The sequence below is a fragment of the Rattus norvegicus genome, chromosome 1 (genome assembly GCF_021556685.1).
Source record: "Rattus norvegicus strain SHRSP/BbbUtx chromosome 1, alternate assembly SHRSP_T2T, whole genome shotgun sequence".
NCBI lineage: Eukaryota > Metazoa > Chordata > Mammalia > Rodentia > Muridae > Rattus > Rattus norvegicus.
Window position 1 is genome coordinate 29,497,323 of NC_141534.1, and position 18,551 is coordinate 29,515,873.

General features: G+C 38.7%; 1 long non-coding RNA gene across 2 annotated transcripts in view; it reads right to left on the reverse strand.

Moving 5' to 3' along the window:
- Positions 1-400: 400 nt before the first annotated feature.
- Positions 401-18,551, reverse strand: part of LOC148006894 (uncharacterized) — a 28,027-nt gene continuing 9,876 nt past the window's right edge. Inside the window, exons 1-4 of one of the 2 annotated variants that reach the window (XR_015649156.1) lie at positions 16,098-16,244; positions 13,611-13,790; positions 13,002-13,124; positions 401-1,191 (exon numbers count right to left, since the gene is read on the reverse strand). This is a non-coding gene — a long non-coding RNA (uncharacterized LOC148006894). Of the gene's footprint in view, positions 1,192-13,001; positions 13,125-13,610; positions 13,791-16,097; positions 16,245-18,551 lie in introns of those variants that run through there. The other variant, XR_015649157.1, reaches the window with a different exon arrangement.

The window sequence follows — 18,551 nt, forward strand, 5'->3', positions numbered from 1 at the left end:
GCACTCTAGGGTAAGAAGCTAATAAGAAATTAAAATACAAACAAAACCATCTAATTTTCATCACAGACTGCCAGGAATTATTTCCCCAAACTTATTTTATAAACATCACATCTCGAATCTTCAGCCAAATTAACATCTCTGGCTCCTTTACTCACCTTTGCTCCTAGAATGTTAACTACTCCATGTGCATTGTTACAATGGCATTTTGCACAGCCTAGGCTTTTAAAGTCCAACATTTTAATCATGTCTGACAGTTCTCAGGCCTTGGTCTTTGCAGTTTCTCCTCACAGAAATTTTAATTTAATTTCAAACAAAACAGATAGATAGATAGATAGATAGATAGATAGATAGATAGATAGATAGATAGATAGATAGATAGATAGATAGATCCAACTTCTGGTTTTTTTATTTTTATTTTTATTTTTTGAAATACATTTCAAATGTTATCCCCTTTCCCAGTTTCCTGTCCATAATTCCCTTATCCCTTCCTTCCCCTTCTATGAGGGTGTTCCTCCTCCCCAACCACACACCCCTTCCCACCTGCCCACCCTGACATTCCCCTACACTGGAGGGTCCAGCCTTGGCAGGACCAAGGGCTTCTCCTCCCATTGATGGCCAACAAGGCCATCTTCTGCTACATATGCAGCTGGAGCCATGGGTCTGTCCATGTGTACTCTTTGGATGGTGGTTTAGTCCCTGGCAGCTCTGGTTGGTTGGTGGTTTTGTTCTTATAGGGTTGCAAACCCCTTCAACTCCTTCAATTCTTCCTCTAACTCCTCCAATAAGGATCCCGTTCTCAGTGGTTTGCTGCTAGCATTTACTTCTGTATTTGTCATGCTCTGGCTGAGCCTCTCAGGAGACAGCTATATTAGGCTCCTGTCAGCATGCACTTCTTAGTTTCAGCAATACTGTCTGGATTTGGTGGCTGTATGTATATGGACTGGATTCCCAGGTGGGGCAGGCTCTGAATGGCCATCCCCTTCAGTTTCTGCTCCAAACTCTGTTTCCATATCCCCTCAATGAATATTTTTGTCCCCCCTTTTAAGAAGGACTGCAGCATCCACACTTTGATCATCCTTGAGCTTCATGTGGTCTGTGGATTGCATCTTGGGCAATTCGAGCTTTTGGGCTAATATCCACTTATCAGTGAGTGCATACCATGTGTGCTTCTTTGTGATTGGTTTTTTTAACCTGAGGATTAAAGAGAAAAATCCTTTTTAATCGTTGTCTTCACAAGTGTATGGCTTTTGATTATGAAGAGCCTATATGTTTCCTTTTACTGACCCGTGTTGTGTTTACTGTTATTAACCATTCTGGATCTTCACAGCTTGACATGGGCAAGGGCTCTGTTCCTTTGTCACTTGCTTGCCTAAAGCTTTCTTGTTAGCTCCTTCCCAGTGGTGATCTTGAATTTCATTAATGGTAACCCTCCAAGAAGGTCCTACTTCCTTTCCTTGCTCCTTTGTACCCTAGGGTAGGCAGCAAACACTTCTTCATTGGTCCATTACTGTTTTCTGGTTCCTCTTTCTACTCATAGTCTCACCTTTATTGGCATCTGTTCCATCACGTGAAGTACACCCTTTCTCTCTTGGGCTACCTCTAGTAACTCTTAAGTCTATGTTTCTTGCCCCATCTGATCCTCTAAACTCAGTTCCATATAGGTACCACCTGAATATTTCCAAAATGACATCATTCAGGCTCCAGATACTTTGTGTGCCTAAAAGGAAAAACTGAAAATTGTATTCCCTGCTGTGCAAACCACTCCTTACTTGCTGTGTTTTTTTAGTTACTAGATCAAGCTGGACTTGATTAGGCATTTCAAGCATCTTCGGCTATTCACTGTTATGCCAGCATCTCATAATTTCCAACTGTCACTGTCATGCTTACAAAATATCTTCCAATTAACTTCTCTGAAATCTCTCACCAGTGTTTGCTTCTCTATTTTTAATTACTATCTTTAACTTGAGCTATTGTTTTTCTGTTAATCTCACAACATATCTTACCAATGCAAAATAGCTATTTATAAAGCATGCATAGAAGGCTGTACATCTCAGGTAGGTCTTCTCACTGTACAGCAATCTATAAGAAAAATGAAGGGCCAGTGGGTGCTTGTCCCCAAGCCTGATGACCTGAGTTCAATCCCTTAAACCTACATAGTCAAAGGAGAAAAATCAACACCACAAGTTTTCCTCTGACTTCACAGGCGTGTCATGGTTCACACACATGAACAGACACACATAGAATAAATAAGTACATAAGTAGGTAAGTAAGTGTAAAAATGATTATAGTAATCAGGACCAACAAAATTTAGAATTTTATAACAATGTACACTAAACCTAGAATATAGAAAACACTGAGACTAATCCTCACCAATGGAGCCTGACACTTCTCAAGTCTGAATGGACCCAACCAGCAGAACAAAAAGAACATGGTAATTTGTATATATTTAGTACATACCAATCTCTCAAGGAATTCAGTAAATAGATCACATATGAACCAAATTCCTTACAATTGAATCAGAATGTGACTTTATGTCCTGGCTTGTAGGTGAAGTTTGAGGGAGCAGATATTTCTTCTCATTTCTACCTTATAGTTCTACCATTAGGAAACCTCCTGCCACCTCTACCTAAGCGAACAAACTCTTAGAAACTGGTAGAAAAGCATTTAACTGGAGGTTTGCTTACAGTTTAATGGTTTAAGTCCTTTATCATCATGACAAAGACATGGTGGCAGGCAGGCAGGCATGGTGCCAGAGCAGTAGGCACGAAGTACATCTTGATCCACAGGCGTAATCAAGGTAGATTAGGAGAAACATTGGGCCTAGCATGGGTTTTTGAAGCCTTAAAGCATACTCCCAGCAACACACCTCTTTCAGATCCTTTAATCCTTCCAAACAGTTTCACATCCTGATGAGTAGGCATTCAACTGTATGACCCTATGGGGGCCATTCTTATTCAAACTACCACAATGGCATATAGTAAACAATTGGCCATAAGATAAACCCATCTCAGACTGTAACGCCAGGTTGCTGTACATAGTGGATTATGCACCTTCCATAGATTATAGCTGTGTCTTAGAGGCACACTTAAGTATCACTAAAGGAAACACATTTCAAAGTCAAAATGGACTACATATACCATTGGCAAACACCAGAAGTATGTGTGTGTGTGAGCATACACTCTTGCCAGAATGGCCACGTTGCTGGATTAAAATTCCTTTATGATTTATAAAAACATTTAAATTACCCATAGTACTAAAAAAAATCTTACTTTACTGTTTTCTAGCATGGTAAAAAACAAAAGACAGTTTTTAAATGACTTTTCTTTTGCAAAGTGAATAGAGGGAAAATGGAGAAAGAATACATTTACAAACAATGTTGTTTGGGAGTCTCTCTCTCTCTCTCTCTCTCTATATATATATATATATATATATATATATATACATATATATATATATATATATATCAAAATATAACATAAGAGAGATCTACCAGCAGCAGTTCTATAAGATATTTAAGATAACTTATTGCAATGAAGACAAGCTAATGTGATTTCTTATTGGCTGCCACTATATGGCCAGTGACCTCATGTTCCTACCAGTGTCTGTCCTATGCTTTTCCTTCCATGACAGTGAAATCATGTGAAAACATGAGCTGAAATAAAGCTTCCTTCTTTTAAGTTAATTCTGCAAAGTGTTTTGTCACACGAGTAGGTTTAGTGCTGTTAAAATCCTGTCCCGGTGGTTCTTGAACCTTTACCTTTGTAACTAGTTTACGGGAACAATGTTTAAAGTTCACAGCTATACTCTAAAGAAGCTCTTAAAGTCTGCAAATAGAACTTAATGGATCATTCTGGTTGAAGTTTGAAAAAAACAAAATGTTGATAAAAACACAGATAGTTAAGGCCTGGCTCATGAGGTTTCAGAGAGAATCAATTCCCAATAATGAATTTGGGTTAACAATTTAACAGGAAATCTAGAGATATCTTTCCAATAGTGTGAAGATTGGAGAGACTGGGTTCAAAATTGGTTCACTTAGCAGAGGAAATGTTAAGGCACCTTAGAATCAGTCAATGGCATCCGTGCTGCTTAATGGTATGAAGAAGAACTATAGTGAAAGGAAGAAATGGGCACACAGAAAGAGGGAAACACATTGTCTGGGAGCACAAGTATATTTCAGGTTTCAGAAAATGTCAGTGTGGGAATTGTATTATTATAATTGTTAAGTAAATTAGTGTTTTCAAAGAGAAATGAAACACTGCCCTGGTATTATAAGAAAGGTGACTTGAGTCACTACCCTACCTACAGAAGTGTGAATTACTTTCATTGGAAAAGAAAGCACTCCATGGGTTTTCTGCTGGTAACCCAGGGAAGGGCTTTCTCAGATTTAGCCCTGAAACATTCAGAAATGCTGCTACCATGCCCTGAGTAGGACAGGCCCATTTAAGCTAGCAGCAAATTGTGGCATGTAGGGCTCTTTTATAGTAAATATAGCAAGAATGAACAGACCATTAATGTTTGCACCAAGATTTCAGAGAAAAACCGTATTAGGTATGGTAACATGTTACAGGGTTAGGTACCTGGTGTGTAGCTCCTGAAGGGAGCGCTATTTGAAGCTGTGCAGCTGAAGACTAAATTGCAAGGGAGATCTCAGAATGATAAAAATTCTAAGAAGTGAAACTGGCCGAAGAGAAAAGTCATGTGCTTCATAAAACAGGGCCATAGTGGCAGGGCCACCAGAATACAGATGATGCCACCACATGTCCCACAAGCAGACATCTACCATCTACATTCAGGAAACGTTTCTTGGTTTTATTTTTTTTGCTGTGTCCTCTTTAAATGCTATACTCCTGATTGTCATTTATTAAACAGAAACATTTACTATTATTGGAGGAATCCAATGTGTTTGTTTGGTTAACTGTTGTTGTTGTTGTTTTTTTTTTAATAGGGGCTCACAGTTAAAGGATTACAATGAGACTCAGAAGAGACTGAGAACTTTGGACTTCAGAATAATGTTGTAAATGTAAAACTGTGAGGACTCTTAAAGTGAAACAAATATTTTTCACTTTATGAGCCTGTAGGGACCAGTGGTGGAATGCCATAGTTTGAATGTGAATTATTCCACACATCCTAATGTGTGAAAACGTGAACTCAAAATAGTTGCACCCTTTTGACTGTTTATGGGCATCTTTGGGACATGTAGCCTTGCCAGCAGCAGACGGTCATTTGGCAATACACCTAGAAGATAATATAATACCCATTTTTGTGACTGACCCAAACTCTTTCCTGTAGGCTACTGTAATGGTCAACGGCCTCACATTATAGAAATGGATGCTTGCCTGAACATCTATAATGCTTATAGCCCACAGAAATTTTACAATTAAACTGAAAATGCTTACTTATGTTTTTGGCTTACTTATATCTAATGTCTATAAGAACTGTCCCAAAGAAATATTCATGGAGTAAAGACATTAAAGCATTTTACATGGTTCTAGGTGATCTATACATCACATTAAAGCATTTTACATGGTTCTAGGTGATCTATACATCACTATGAACTTTATGACAGAACTTTTCCCCAGGTAATCTTTGAGAACTGGTCCTAAATGTTTGTAATGACTGTGATGTGATCAATTATAAATTCTGAAAATAATTTCATGACGTTGTCGTTCAAATTTGAGGTTCTTTATTGACTAGCTTTATTAATTACCCACTTAGAGTCCTCTCAACAGGATTTTCACATCCGTTGGTTAAATCACAGAAATTGAAAGAAACATGAAAGGAAGAAAATGAAGGTTGAAAAGAAGGAAGGAAGGACAAGAGATGGGATAGGTTTTAGGTTTTTAGTCAAATCTATCTTAGGGCTTACACCATTTGTACTAGATCACAGCCAAAAGGCCATGAAGTAACCCACTTAAAACAACTTCAGTAGCAAAAGGAATTAGACCATGGTTCAGGTCATCTTTGAAGCCAGGAGGGAAGACAAATACAAACCACAGGGAAAGACCAGAAAAGAGCAAACATCACTAAGAGCCTTTAGTTTGGTCAGGTTGCCTTTAGTTTCTCTGCCGTTTATAGGCCTAACTCATACTTTGAAAGAAGTCCTAAAGAGGGTACAGAAACTTCAACTGTAAAGTCACAAAGGATGCCAGCCATGCGAACCCTGACATTTTTCCGTAGTGACTGTATGTTGTGAAGTGCAAAATATGTTTTGTTTTCTGTCACATCAATAATTTGATTTTATAGGAAAACATCTTTATTCTACAACAAAGACTGAGAAATTAGCAGGGTCAACTTGTTCTCACAAAACGTCCGTGAGATAGTCTTACTACACACTACTCAGCACAATGGAATGCCAGAGAGGAGACACAGTGAGCAAGAGAGGTGATGAGGAGGGATTAAAAAAATAGCCTTGAATGTTGATGTGCATGTGTAAGGGATAGACAGGAATGACAAGCCAGGCTACCAGGGTCCCAGTCAAAGCCCTCGTGGTGAGTGACTTCATCCCTCTCTGTCTTATACTTGCTCTTTAATTCTAAATCAAATCTTTTTGATACTTCACACTCTCTGATTGACAATTCTAAATTCTCTGGCAAGTCTTTAGAATGGCATTAGGTCTTCTCCCTGTGATTCTGTAGCATAGGAGAGAAACAAAAGCTAGGGCAATTTAAAATATATGATTAGGCTTCTTCTAGATGGAAAGCCAGGAAGGCTGTTCCCAAAGGGAGTACTGCCAGAGGGAAGTAAGAGGGGAGCTTCTGTGCACTGATTCCTGTTTGTCAGCTTAACACAAATCTAGACACATCTACAGAGAAGGGATCTCAACTAAGGAACCATCATCTGTAAAATTATTCCATAAATAAGCCTGTGAGGAATTTTCTTGATTGATGGGAAGGACCCAGCTAACTTTGTGTAGCGCTATCCTTGGGTAGATGGTCTCATGGTGTGTAAGAAAGAAAAAAAAACTGAACAGGCCAGGAGGAGCTAACCGAAAGCATCTGTCATTCCTCTATGGCCTATGCTTCAGGTCCTGCTTCCAGGGTCCTGTCTTGAGTTTCTGTCCTGGCTTCCTTCAGCAGTGGATTGTGAACTGGGGGCTGTAAGACGAAACAAACCATTTCCTCCCCCAGTTGTTTTTGTTCCTTTTTTTAAATCACATCAATAGAAGCCCCAACTAGGACAGCTTTCTTCTTCCCACAGGGAAACTTCATGTGTCCATGACACGGCACTACGAAGGACATGAAGATACACAAGATTTCCCATGCAAAGGGTCAACTGTGCAATTTGACATTAATTGTCAGGGATTCAGCTATGGTAATCACCAAGTGAAAGGTTACCACAATAGGAGAAATGAAATGGATTCCACTTAAATAAATGCAAAAATAAAAGCTAAAATAAAGGATTGGATTTTTGAGTTTGGAAAGAAGTCTAAATAACATTTTTAAAATATTTTTATTTATTCTTCGATAACATCATAGATTAATATAACGTATTGTGATAACATCTAACCCAAATATCCTGTCACTCTGACCAGACCCCTCCAATACTTCCCCTTTCCATTTTTATGTCTTCTTGCTCCTCCCATTCTTCTGTTTCTGCTTTTATTTTGTTTTATAACCCACTGATTGCTGTTTAGTGCTGCCTGTGTGTACCTGGATGTGGGACCATCCACTCTCAGCATGGGTAAGCTTACAGAAGCCATTGTCCAGAAAAAATGAACCTCCTTCCCCAGAAGTTATCACTGTTCATAGCTAAATCTATACCCTTTGAATTGTTATGAGAAGCATCATTTGACAGTACTCTTTCAGCTCTTAAATTCTTCTCCTATTTCTCAGTGTTCCCCACACCTCAGGTAGGGCTTGTTATTTAAAAGTATCACATTTGAGGAAGAGCATGCAATGGTCACCTCTTCTCAGCACCTTGACCAACTAAAGCCCTCAAAAGACAAGATCCAATGCGGCTCCTTTCTCTGCTTAAAATCCTGTCTGTCAATAGAGGGAGAGGGCAATGAGAATCATTTGATGCTAATTGTCAACTATAACAGAAGGAGCAAGAATAGAAATAAGAGTATAAAAGCATAACAAGAAGGCATCACATTGGAAAATCCCACAGTAGATAAGACCCTGCAGAAGAAATCTAATCCAGCACTTTGTCTCTGATCCCACCATTAACTCTTGTTGCGAACTTGTGTCCCTTTGAGCAATGGAAGTAAGATGGCACTGCTTAAGAAAAATGCTGGTTACTCCATCTCTCCAAGGACTATAGAAAACTGAATAAGCATGCTCTTTAGGTCAAAATTAATTTGGGTATACATCAGCTAATGGTCAACAGGAAATGTTGAAACTACAAGAGCTCTTAAAAAATAAGCTTGGAAAACTACTGAATAACTTTTTCTCCTTCGATTTCCGAAGAGAAAATTTCCAAAAATGATGTCTTTGTAGGCATTCTACTGAAGCTTGAGGAGCTGCAGTCCTGAACTGAGTTTTTTAAATCATAATTCAGTACATTCTTGAAAAGCGTTCTTATATCAAAGCATTTGTTTTCAGTTTCTTAATATGTCTGTTCAATATCTACTATAAATGGTGTGAAGTTCAGTTCTATGCTTATAAGCCTTAAGCATTTTGTTGAGGTGGGCGACATCTAAGAAAATTCCTATGATACAGGCAAGATCTGATACTAGCAGAGGAAAGTAAGAGCAAACTTTGGGTGAAACTTGAAGGAGCAGTTGTCCCTGTAGCATGAAGAGGGGACAAGATTTATGTTCATAGAATGATATCTCTGATTTGGGCCTTAAGAGCTACACATGATTTCTACATCTGTGCATAGAAGCTGATAGTGTACCAAGTGAAAATAATGGGGCAATAAAAAGAACAAATGTTGAAATCTTCCTGTCCAGAAATCTCCAGAAATCATATCCTAAAGCTTAAGCCAGAGACCTAATTCAGTCCTCCATTTAGCAGAAGAAAAGACTTGAATTTCAACAAGGTTAAGACTTTTTCCAAATTTACCATTCCAGTTGGGGGTGGGGGGTTGGGTGGACTGAGAGGGTTTTTTTTTTCCTCTCCTATAAAATCCCTCTTCATCTGCATCCTCTCTCTCTCTCTCTCTCTCTCTCTCTCTCTCTCTCTCTCTCTCTCTCTCTCTCTCTCTCTCTCTCTTCCCATTCATGCCAAAGTGTATATTGGTCCACAACATGATCCAATCAGTTTGAGACAGGGACAGGGTATGTTCTCTGTGAGATAATAATTGATTCACACAGGAATTTGCCTCTCCCTTGGCCTCATGAGTTCCAGATTCTAAGCAAGTCCTGGCCTCAGTCTTTATTAACTGAGAGAATCAAAGCCGATTGTCATCAAGGAAAGGAATTTATGAAAAGAGCCAACAGTACTCGAAATCCCTCAAACACAACTTTCTTAGACTTGACTCCCTCTAGAGCATGTTGTAGGAAAAGACTTCATCAGTAAAATCCTTTTTTCAATGCACAGGTCAAAATGGGAAGTTCCTGTGTAAAAACCAACCCTCCTCCAAACACAGTCAAATAGAAACAAAGGCACAGCAACTGGGGTCTTTCTTAATGGGTAGAACTCAAGCGATTCAAATCTCTGTCTCATTCTAACATGGGTGCCAGCCCAGAGATCTCTGGCGTAAGGTCATTAATGACTGCCCTTGTGACTTAAAGTTTTAAAATTCCAAATTCACAATAGCTTTAGCATGAGACCGTTAGTTTCTGTTATCAACACATATTTAATAAATTCTGTCAAATCAGATAAACTTATCATCATGAAGAATTTATTTCTCCAATTTGAAATGCACTAACCCAGTGGTACGAGATACAACTTCTTGTACACAGAAAGCACGCACTCTCATTTGTAAGTGCATAAATGTCAAGTGTCTTTTTTATGGCCAGCATGCTTTTATTAGTTCCATATTGTGAAGGAATAGAACGGGGACTTGCTTAATTCTCACAAACATTAACACTAGAATGTATTTAAAGTGTTCTTTCATTTGCTTTGCATGTCAAATCTCAGTACATTTGTTAAACACGAAAAATTTTAGTGACCCTGAAGCAGATGCAGCACACATCATTGAAAATGGAAGTATGTTTAAGAATCCCTAAGAGAACGTCATGACTAGGAAGTAAAGTTCATCAAATTACTTTTGACTTCCAACCACATAAGGAGCCGAGAAATAGATAGGTAGATAGATAGATAGATAGGTAGGTAGATAGATAGATAGATAGATAGATAGATAGATAGATAGATAGATATGTATGTATATGATGTAAATAATATTTTGTAGACATATACATGTATATATAATAGTCATTTTGAAGAAATTTATTAACATACAACAGTAGACCCTATTATAATTACAGACGAGTGCAGACAACCACAAAATCCCCTTACATAAAGAAATTTGTAAATAATAAGGAAGAAGAAACCATAAAATCCAGTGTGAATAATAACAGTCATCTGAATTTATTCAAGAATTCCTTTTCTCTTAAATAAAAAAGCAAATACCACACATTTTATTTTTGGCAAAAAATGATACCTTATGTCATTCTTTCTCAGTAAAGTTCTTCTAGCAAAAAAGGCTCATGTTACTCTTTAGGTCCTCAGCTATAGTTGACAAGTAAAGTACTTTGACTTGTCTACTAATATTAATAATTAACTTGATTGATTAATATACATTAAAGGAATAAAGCAAAGTCATGCTGGTGGGAAACTGTAACAGATTGGTTATTTATTTGAACACCCGGGTTGATTAGGAGTTCATTTTGACTCCCCTGAATACTGAAAGCACATAATTACGCACCTTCTAAAGAACTGAGGGAAGAGGGGGAAAAAAAATTCCAGTTTTTCACAAGTTGCAAAATGTAGTGACTAACCTTTCTAATATTGTATTACATAGTGTTGTGATGTCTCCCGACAGTAGTTCCCATCTCCCATTCCACAGACTGGACTCACTTGACTCTCTGTTTATTTAACTGACACTTGTTTGAAAGGCTGGGTGCTTCTTATCCCTTTGAGTCACACACTGAGTCTGGGAGCCTCTGCTCTGGCACTTTTAGCACCTCATTAATTACTGACTGTAGCAAAGTCCTGCTGTTTTGCAACTCCACTGCCTCTGTTGGGAAATCACAAGCCCTTGCTAGAATGAGAAGGAAGAACAAAGTTATCAGCCAAATGTTCAGTTTGGCTGCTTCTTACAAAGGCTAATTATCTTGAGGTCTTGTACTTTCTGGAGATATTCAAGCTAGATAAGCTTATTCATTGGCACTTGGGCGTTCCTTTAAGTTAAGCATGCGGAGTATCTAGGGAGCACTGTTTTGTTTTGTTTTCTTTCCTGTAAGATCCCAGAGTTAAATAACCATCAAGGTTATACCTGAGAATTGGAGATGAAATAGACAAGTGCCCCTGGTTCCCACAGGCAAGGTCTGGGAGGGGACTAAGAGCATCACCATAGGCAATTAGAGAACTCATGGTGTCCTTAGCACTTCCTGCCCAAATGTCTCATTTGGCACTTGGATCTGTGCTCTCTGTTGCTGTTTACCTGTTGCAATCCCTGGTCCCCTCCCCACAGAAAATAAATCAATAAATAAACCCTTCAGAAGCTGTGCTTTGGTGTTGTCTGTAACACCTTGCCATGTGGCTCGCATGCTTTTGTATGGGAGTTACTTGGGATACCTAGTGTTTCGTCCACTATAAAATAGTCATAAAATTAATTCTATTTAATCAGTGATCAATATTAAACAAAGTCTTGAGAGGCAACAAAGTTTTATCAAGAATTACTCATCAAACTAACTGAACGTTCCGTGGCAAGGGGCAGACAGATGGAACAAACGCGGTAGGTAATGTTTCTATTCTTAGAAGTGCATTGGTTTTGTGTGCCGTGTAAAGAGACTGTATGTTCTTGGGGTGGATATTCCTTCCTCTGACCGTCACACGAAGATGAAACAGACCTAAAAGTGAGCAGCCCAAGGCAGGAAGAACAGCTTCTCTTTCCCTTTGTACTGACTCATAAGACTTTGCTAATCATTCTGATTAAGACGATTCCACCCAATGGCTTGCTATCATGTTTTAAAGGGACCTTTCCAGCAGCTCTTTTCCAAACAAGGAGCGCTTCTATGATCCTTTGCTTGTCTAGGTGTCTCAGCCATTCTTGATAATGAGCTAGTGATTTGACTGACTGGAGCCCTACCTCCTCACCCGCCCCCACCTATCAGTTTGGAATCTATCTCATCCTCCATTCTGTCCTTTTGCATGCTTCGCTCTTCATCCTCTGTCAGCTGATGAAGGTTCCAAGGACACAGAGCAAGATGCTCTTCTTCAAGGTAGCCAGACTAAAACGACCTAAGGTGCAGGTAAACGTACAGACAACAGCTTTCTCCGCAGTCAGACTTAGGATTCAATGGCGCTAGCAACATAGACTCCGATGATTTTTTCCCCTATATTTAACAAGCCGTTTAAGAGACAATTGCCTTTGAGCATGAGGAGAGCAGTGAGTTTCAACCCTGGGTCACAGTCAGATCTCCTGGCGAGCATTTAAATCATACAGACACCTATTCCCCATTCACTAACTCTGAGTTAATTATATTGAAATGGAGCTCATTCTTGGTGCTCTCTATGCTCTTGGGTGGGTATGTGTCAGGGCACAGATTCTCTGACTTTAAGTCTTGTGGAAACCCTGAAAAAAAAGGGGGTTTTAAAATGTCTAAATCTATAATGATTTAGCAGGGCCTGTGACTATGGGAGCCTTACCACGTTCCAGTCGTTATTGGTGCTGCAGTCCTTGACACACCTATAAAGACCATTGAACAGAGTGCTTGGGAATGGAGCCTGAACTGAACTCTACTTTCGCCTACAACCTCTATTCCTTTCTGGAGTGTTCAAACACACACCACACACACACACACACACACACACACACACACACACACACACACACACACGCATGCGATTTATAGGTCATATATTTCTAAGAGTAATAGAAACATTACTTACTGTGTTTCTTCAATCTATCTGCCCCTTGCCTCCTGAATATCCATTTAATTTGATGGGTAGTTCTTTATTGTCCATCTGATGAAAAGTAAGATGCCCAGCACAAGCAAAAAGGTAGAAAATAACCTGCAAACCCACAAAGTAGATAAATGAATGTAATGCCTATGACATGGCCCAGGTCAATCAGAGGTTAAAAATCTGTGTTCTCAGAAACTGAGGAACATTCTAACAGGCTCTATAGAGAGGGTGAATCTTCAGTTGATTTTGGAGGATACAAGAATTGTTGTATAGGACTGCCGTTGTAAAGTAATATATTGAACATCTGAGCTGGCCTTTTGCAAAACTGCCCTCAGATTTAGATTTAATGGTTCAGAGTCTAATTTAATATACAAGGCTTCGGAGATGGCACCTTGATGGTAGTGACTTAATTCTGCTCATTTTCTGTCACGGTTGAAGAGCGCCTTCTCTTTCAGTCATAAAAAGTTAATATAGAAGAATGTATTTATTGTAAATAATTTCTAAAGCCTTTCTCATAAATAAAGTTAACCTTCCAAAAACCTGTGCTCTTTATTTCCTTGGTTTCGTTCTCTCTATTAATATTTCTAAGCTTACCATTCACTTAGTCAAGGCCCAGCTTGCTCACTGGTGGACTGTGTAGAAATAGAATCCAGGTGGTTTTTAGTCATCATAGTAATTTAAAAATAAATGAATAAATTTAGCAATACAAAAATAAACAATATATAAACACGATGCCTTATTTTCTGAGTAGGTTATTTTCTTCATTAATCTCAGCTGAAAAATAAAAACAGAATCAGTTTGAGAGGCAAGCTCATATGGATTTTCTTAGTTCTAAAAACAAATACAGCCTTTAGTTGCTAAGCTGCATGCAGAAAGACTGCCTTCTCTCAATTATGTTCATAAGTCGGTGACCATAGACTTTACAAATGCAGAGGAAAGCCAGTAAACAATTATTAAAGAGAACTAGAATTAAAGTGTTGTCCCCAAGAAATCTGACAGAATCCTAATTGTTTTAAAGTTTATGAGGAGTTCTTAGTTTGAAAGGAAACAAAGGGCAAGGTCAAAACAGCCCTGTAGTATAGAAAGGCTAGAGCCATGGGAGTGGACAGATGAATTGCTTAAGGAGTGAACCTTTCTCGGACACCAGAACTGCAGGAGAAAGTTTCAGACTTCTAAGGCAGAATATTGATGACATGTGATATGTATAAGGGAACAGCTTACCCTGGTGTTGTCAGCAGTATTCTAGCTGCAAAGAGACCTAATCTTGCCAAGAGCATGTCAAGAGAATCACGTGATGTCTCAGGTAATAGTGCCCATATTCAAAATAACATAATAGATGTTAAATGGCTAAATGGTCTCCCTCAGAGCTTTCAGTTCTAGACAGGGTATCACTATACAATTCTAACTGATCTGGAACTTGTTACATAGACCATACTGGCCTCAAATTCATAGACCTACATCCCAGGTGCCAAGCCACCACACCTGGTTCCCTTTGAAATTTCAGCTTATTGGAGAAGTCTTACAACGTTGTCGTGACGTGCCATTCATGAGAATTTAACTTCATTTTATTTTGGAAACCTTCTAAAGGGAAATCAACATTCTCTTACCACAGACTCATTTAAAGCACCATGCACTTTGGTTTCTCAAATGCCCCCTTCCTCCTTTCCCCTAACCTCCAGTTCAAGCTGCAAGCCTGTTTTCTACTGTCTTTCAGCTCCTATGAATTAACAGAGACTGCACACAGCACCCACATAAAACATTAGGAAGCCCCCTGCAGACTGGTAATGTAGAATCCTGAAACTGTATCAGTAACAACATCCAAAGGAAGTAGATGTGTGCCAGACTGGAGTACTTGCCAAGTAGAAAAGATTAAATTAATTTCTCTCTCCAAGACTCTTCATATTTTCTGAAACACATGCATCTCAACTAAATTTGGCATGTGCTTTATTCCCTGTGGGTTGCATAGACTTTAAGCGGTGAGAAGTGTTGGCAGATCCTTAGATCACTAGGAGCTTTCCTTGGGAATGATCATGGTAGTCATCCTAGGGGCCTCTAAACTCTGTAACAGGAAGTTGTTAAAAGACCAAGCCTGGTTCTTGAATCATTCTCACACCACAAGAATCTCTCTCTCTCTCTCTCTCTCTCTCTCTCTCTCTCTCTCTCTCTCTCTCCCCCTTCCCTCCCCCCCTCCCTTTTCATGCTCCTGCCATGAGTGAAGCTGATGCTGTGACCAATCTTATAAAGCTCTAGTCTTTATAAAGTTAGCCTGTTTCCAGTATTTCCTTATAGTGATGAACACTACAAGACTACCAAAAATAATTATTTAACCATAAGATAGCTATGGTTGCACAAATGTACAATCTCAGAGCTTAACAAAGGTAAGAATAAAACAGGAAAATCAGGAGTTCATTGTATGATTAGCCTTGGCTAGTGGAAAAGAGAAACTGTCTCAAAATAAAACAGTAGCAACAAACAAAAACAATAGCAAAAAAACACTTCACATAAAAGAAAATAGATCATTGAACTTTCAGAGCTGGTAATTAGCAGATATGTTTTATTTCAAAGAACTCAACTCTTCTACCCTTCAGTTATTCTAGCCCACTTGTCAATGAGAACCTTTGAACGTATTCTTTCCTTATTTTTCCTTATCATTCCCTTAATTTTAAAGTTTTATTTGCTCACATGTTGCATATGTGTTGGTTTATATATGCTGGAGCCTATTCTGAATGAGGGATTCCAAACCTGACAAAAGAAATATTAGCAGCTCAATGACCACACAACTGTGTGTCTCACCCATGCTCTTCCCAGGCAGGGATCTCATCCAAGGCTTCCTAAGTGTTGCCCATGATGACAGCATCAGTCAAAAAGGAATGTAGTGAATTCAATCCTGGCTCTTCAAGTACTTCTCTTAAAGTTACAAATGTCAAGTTTGTTCTCCTCTCTTCCCAATCTATACCCAATGTGTAAAGAAGTGGTGGGAAATGTGAATTCTACCTGTGTTCAGAAAGCTGAGAACCAGAGGCAGCATTGTGCAATTCAGGGCAGAGTTACAGGGAGGCTCTTTCTGCCTCTTTTACTTACACATTCGTGGTAAACAAGATGGGTCTGGCCTCCATAAACTCTCTGGTTGGAAAAAATAAAAACTAACAATTCTGTCCAGCAATAAATGTCAGCACATCATCTGATGTCCAATTCCAAATCCCTCATGTGCATGGTAATTCTTGACTCCTGAGAGAAAGTATACATGAAGGATTAAATCTCAAAAGACTTGGATCTGCCTTCTTTGGTCTACATTCTGCTCTTTCCCTCCATATGCAAAAAAGGTTTACTACTCTCCTCTGACAATGATATGTTTGAATTCCTGACTCTTACTGTGCTGTGCTTTTTAGTAAAATTGCATATTTATACAATTTAGCTTATATCTACCTACCCCTATACATATATATACATACATATAATGTGACTATATGTGTGTGTGTGTATATATATATATATATATATATATGACTATAGAAATCACTAAAACATCCTTGATGTTATCACTAGAAGTCCAAGAAAAGTAGCTTTGAAACCCAAACCAAAACAACTGTATAGTCCATTAGATAATGACACTATTGTCCTTCGAGGGATAAACAGCTGTGATTCAACAGAAAGAGTATTTACAGGACAACATAATTTTGGGAAACAAAAGTACTTCTATTTCAAGAGCATAAGATAAAATCTTGTTCGGTAGCCAGACCATCCTTAAATGAGAATGTAAGATAGTTATTAGTCTCTAATGCAGCCACACTGAGGGTTCCCTCTAGGAACCATTTAAAAATTGGTCATGGCAGACAAAAAAATAATTTTATATAATTGTTAGTAACAAATACACACCACAGGAGAAAATTTTATGAGTTTAGAAGGAAATAGTCAAGATGCAAAAACGCCCCAGTGCTCCTGGTCTTCCTCCCTCGTGTCCAGGAGCGTGTACTGCTTTCAGTCCTCATGTACTTCACAAGTCCTTTCTGATCTCCTGAGACTCTCAAGTGCATCTGATAAAGCTCTGCTGAGTTAGACCCATCCCTTGCCTGCCAAATGTCAAAGATCTGTCCAGAAGAAAATGATGTATTTAAATAATGTTCATGCCCTTCAGTTTCTAAGGTCTATTTGTTTTTAACATAAATTTTGTTTGTGATGATTTCAAATGCCATGTGTGATAACCATAAGTAATGTTAACAGTGAAAACACAGAGGGAAATACAAATATACATGCACTCACAAGGAAGAAAAGAGAAGAGAGGGAAATGATTCTTGAAATTATTTGAGAGAAAAATGCTCAAGGAATTATTATTAGAAGCTAGTCTGGATGTGTATATAAATATGCTATGCATCTGTTCTTTCTGCTATAAGCAAATATTTCAGGATGGGTAATCTATTTTTTAGTATTTTTTTCCTTTGAGAATTTCATACAGTGCTTTTAAAAATAAAAATCCTATTCATTTCACTTTTCTCCCCTAATTCCTCCCAGATTCACACTTTATACTGCGACCACCTCTCAACTTTGATCATTTTTTAAGACTCCACAGAGTCCATTTGTGCTGCCTCATGAGTGTTGGGCCAGCCATTAGAGAAGTGGTTTTCAACCTGTGGGTCGAAACTCTTTTAGGCATTGAATGACCTTTTTTTACAGGGACACCTAAGACCATTAGAACACACATTTATATTATGGTTCACAATGGTGGCAAAATTACACTTATGATTGTCAACTAAAACATTTTTTATGGTCGAGGGTCACTACAATACGAGGATATGTATTAAATGGCCACAGCATTAGTAAGGCTTCAAACCACTGCTCAAAAGCATGCTTAAATTTCTAGGGGCCACATCCTTAGAAAAATGTGACTCTCTCTTGCCCAGAAGCTGCTCAATAGCCCCTTAGCTCGGTGTAAGGACTCTTGAGTCTTTCCCTCCTTTGTGCTACATTGTTGACTGGCTTTGTTTGGTGTAGGTCTTGTGCAGGCAACCACAGATACTATGCTTTGTGATTGTAGTGGTTCTGCCATACCTAGAAGACAGTGCTCTGCCTCTCTATCCTCTGGCTTGAAGGGTCTTTCTACTCTCTTTTCCACAATGGTGCCCAAGTCTAGGTGGGGAAGGATAGGAGGTGTCCCATTTCTACTGAGCATTCACTCTCTCTTAACCGCTACATTTGATCAGCTGTGATTTTCATGGTTAACCACCAAAGACTGGTAATTTATAGACAAAAAACAGGGAGTTGTTGCACACTTTTCTGGAGGGTAGAATGTGCAAAGTCAAGGAGTCAGCATAGTTGGCCTGTGATGATGATTGTCCCTCTGCTTCTAATATGAAGATAGCATGATAGCACTTTCTGGCTAAGTCTTCACATAGATAAAAGGGTAAAAGTACTATCTATACTTTTTTTTATAAGGCACTAGTTTGAGTTATGAAGGTAGCTATAGAGGTTTGGTCTGATGCTGCTTGTATCTGTACCCCAAGATTTGGTGGCTCTAAGACAAAGAAATCTTCATGTACA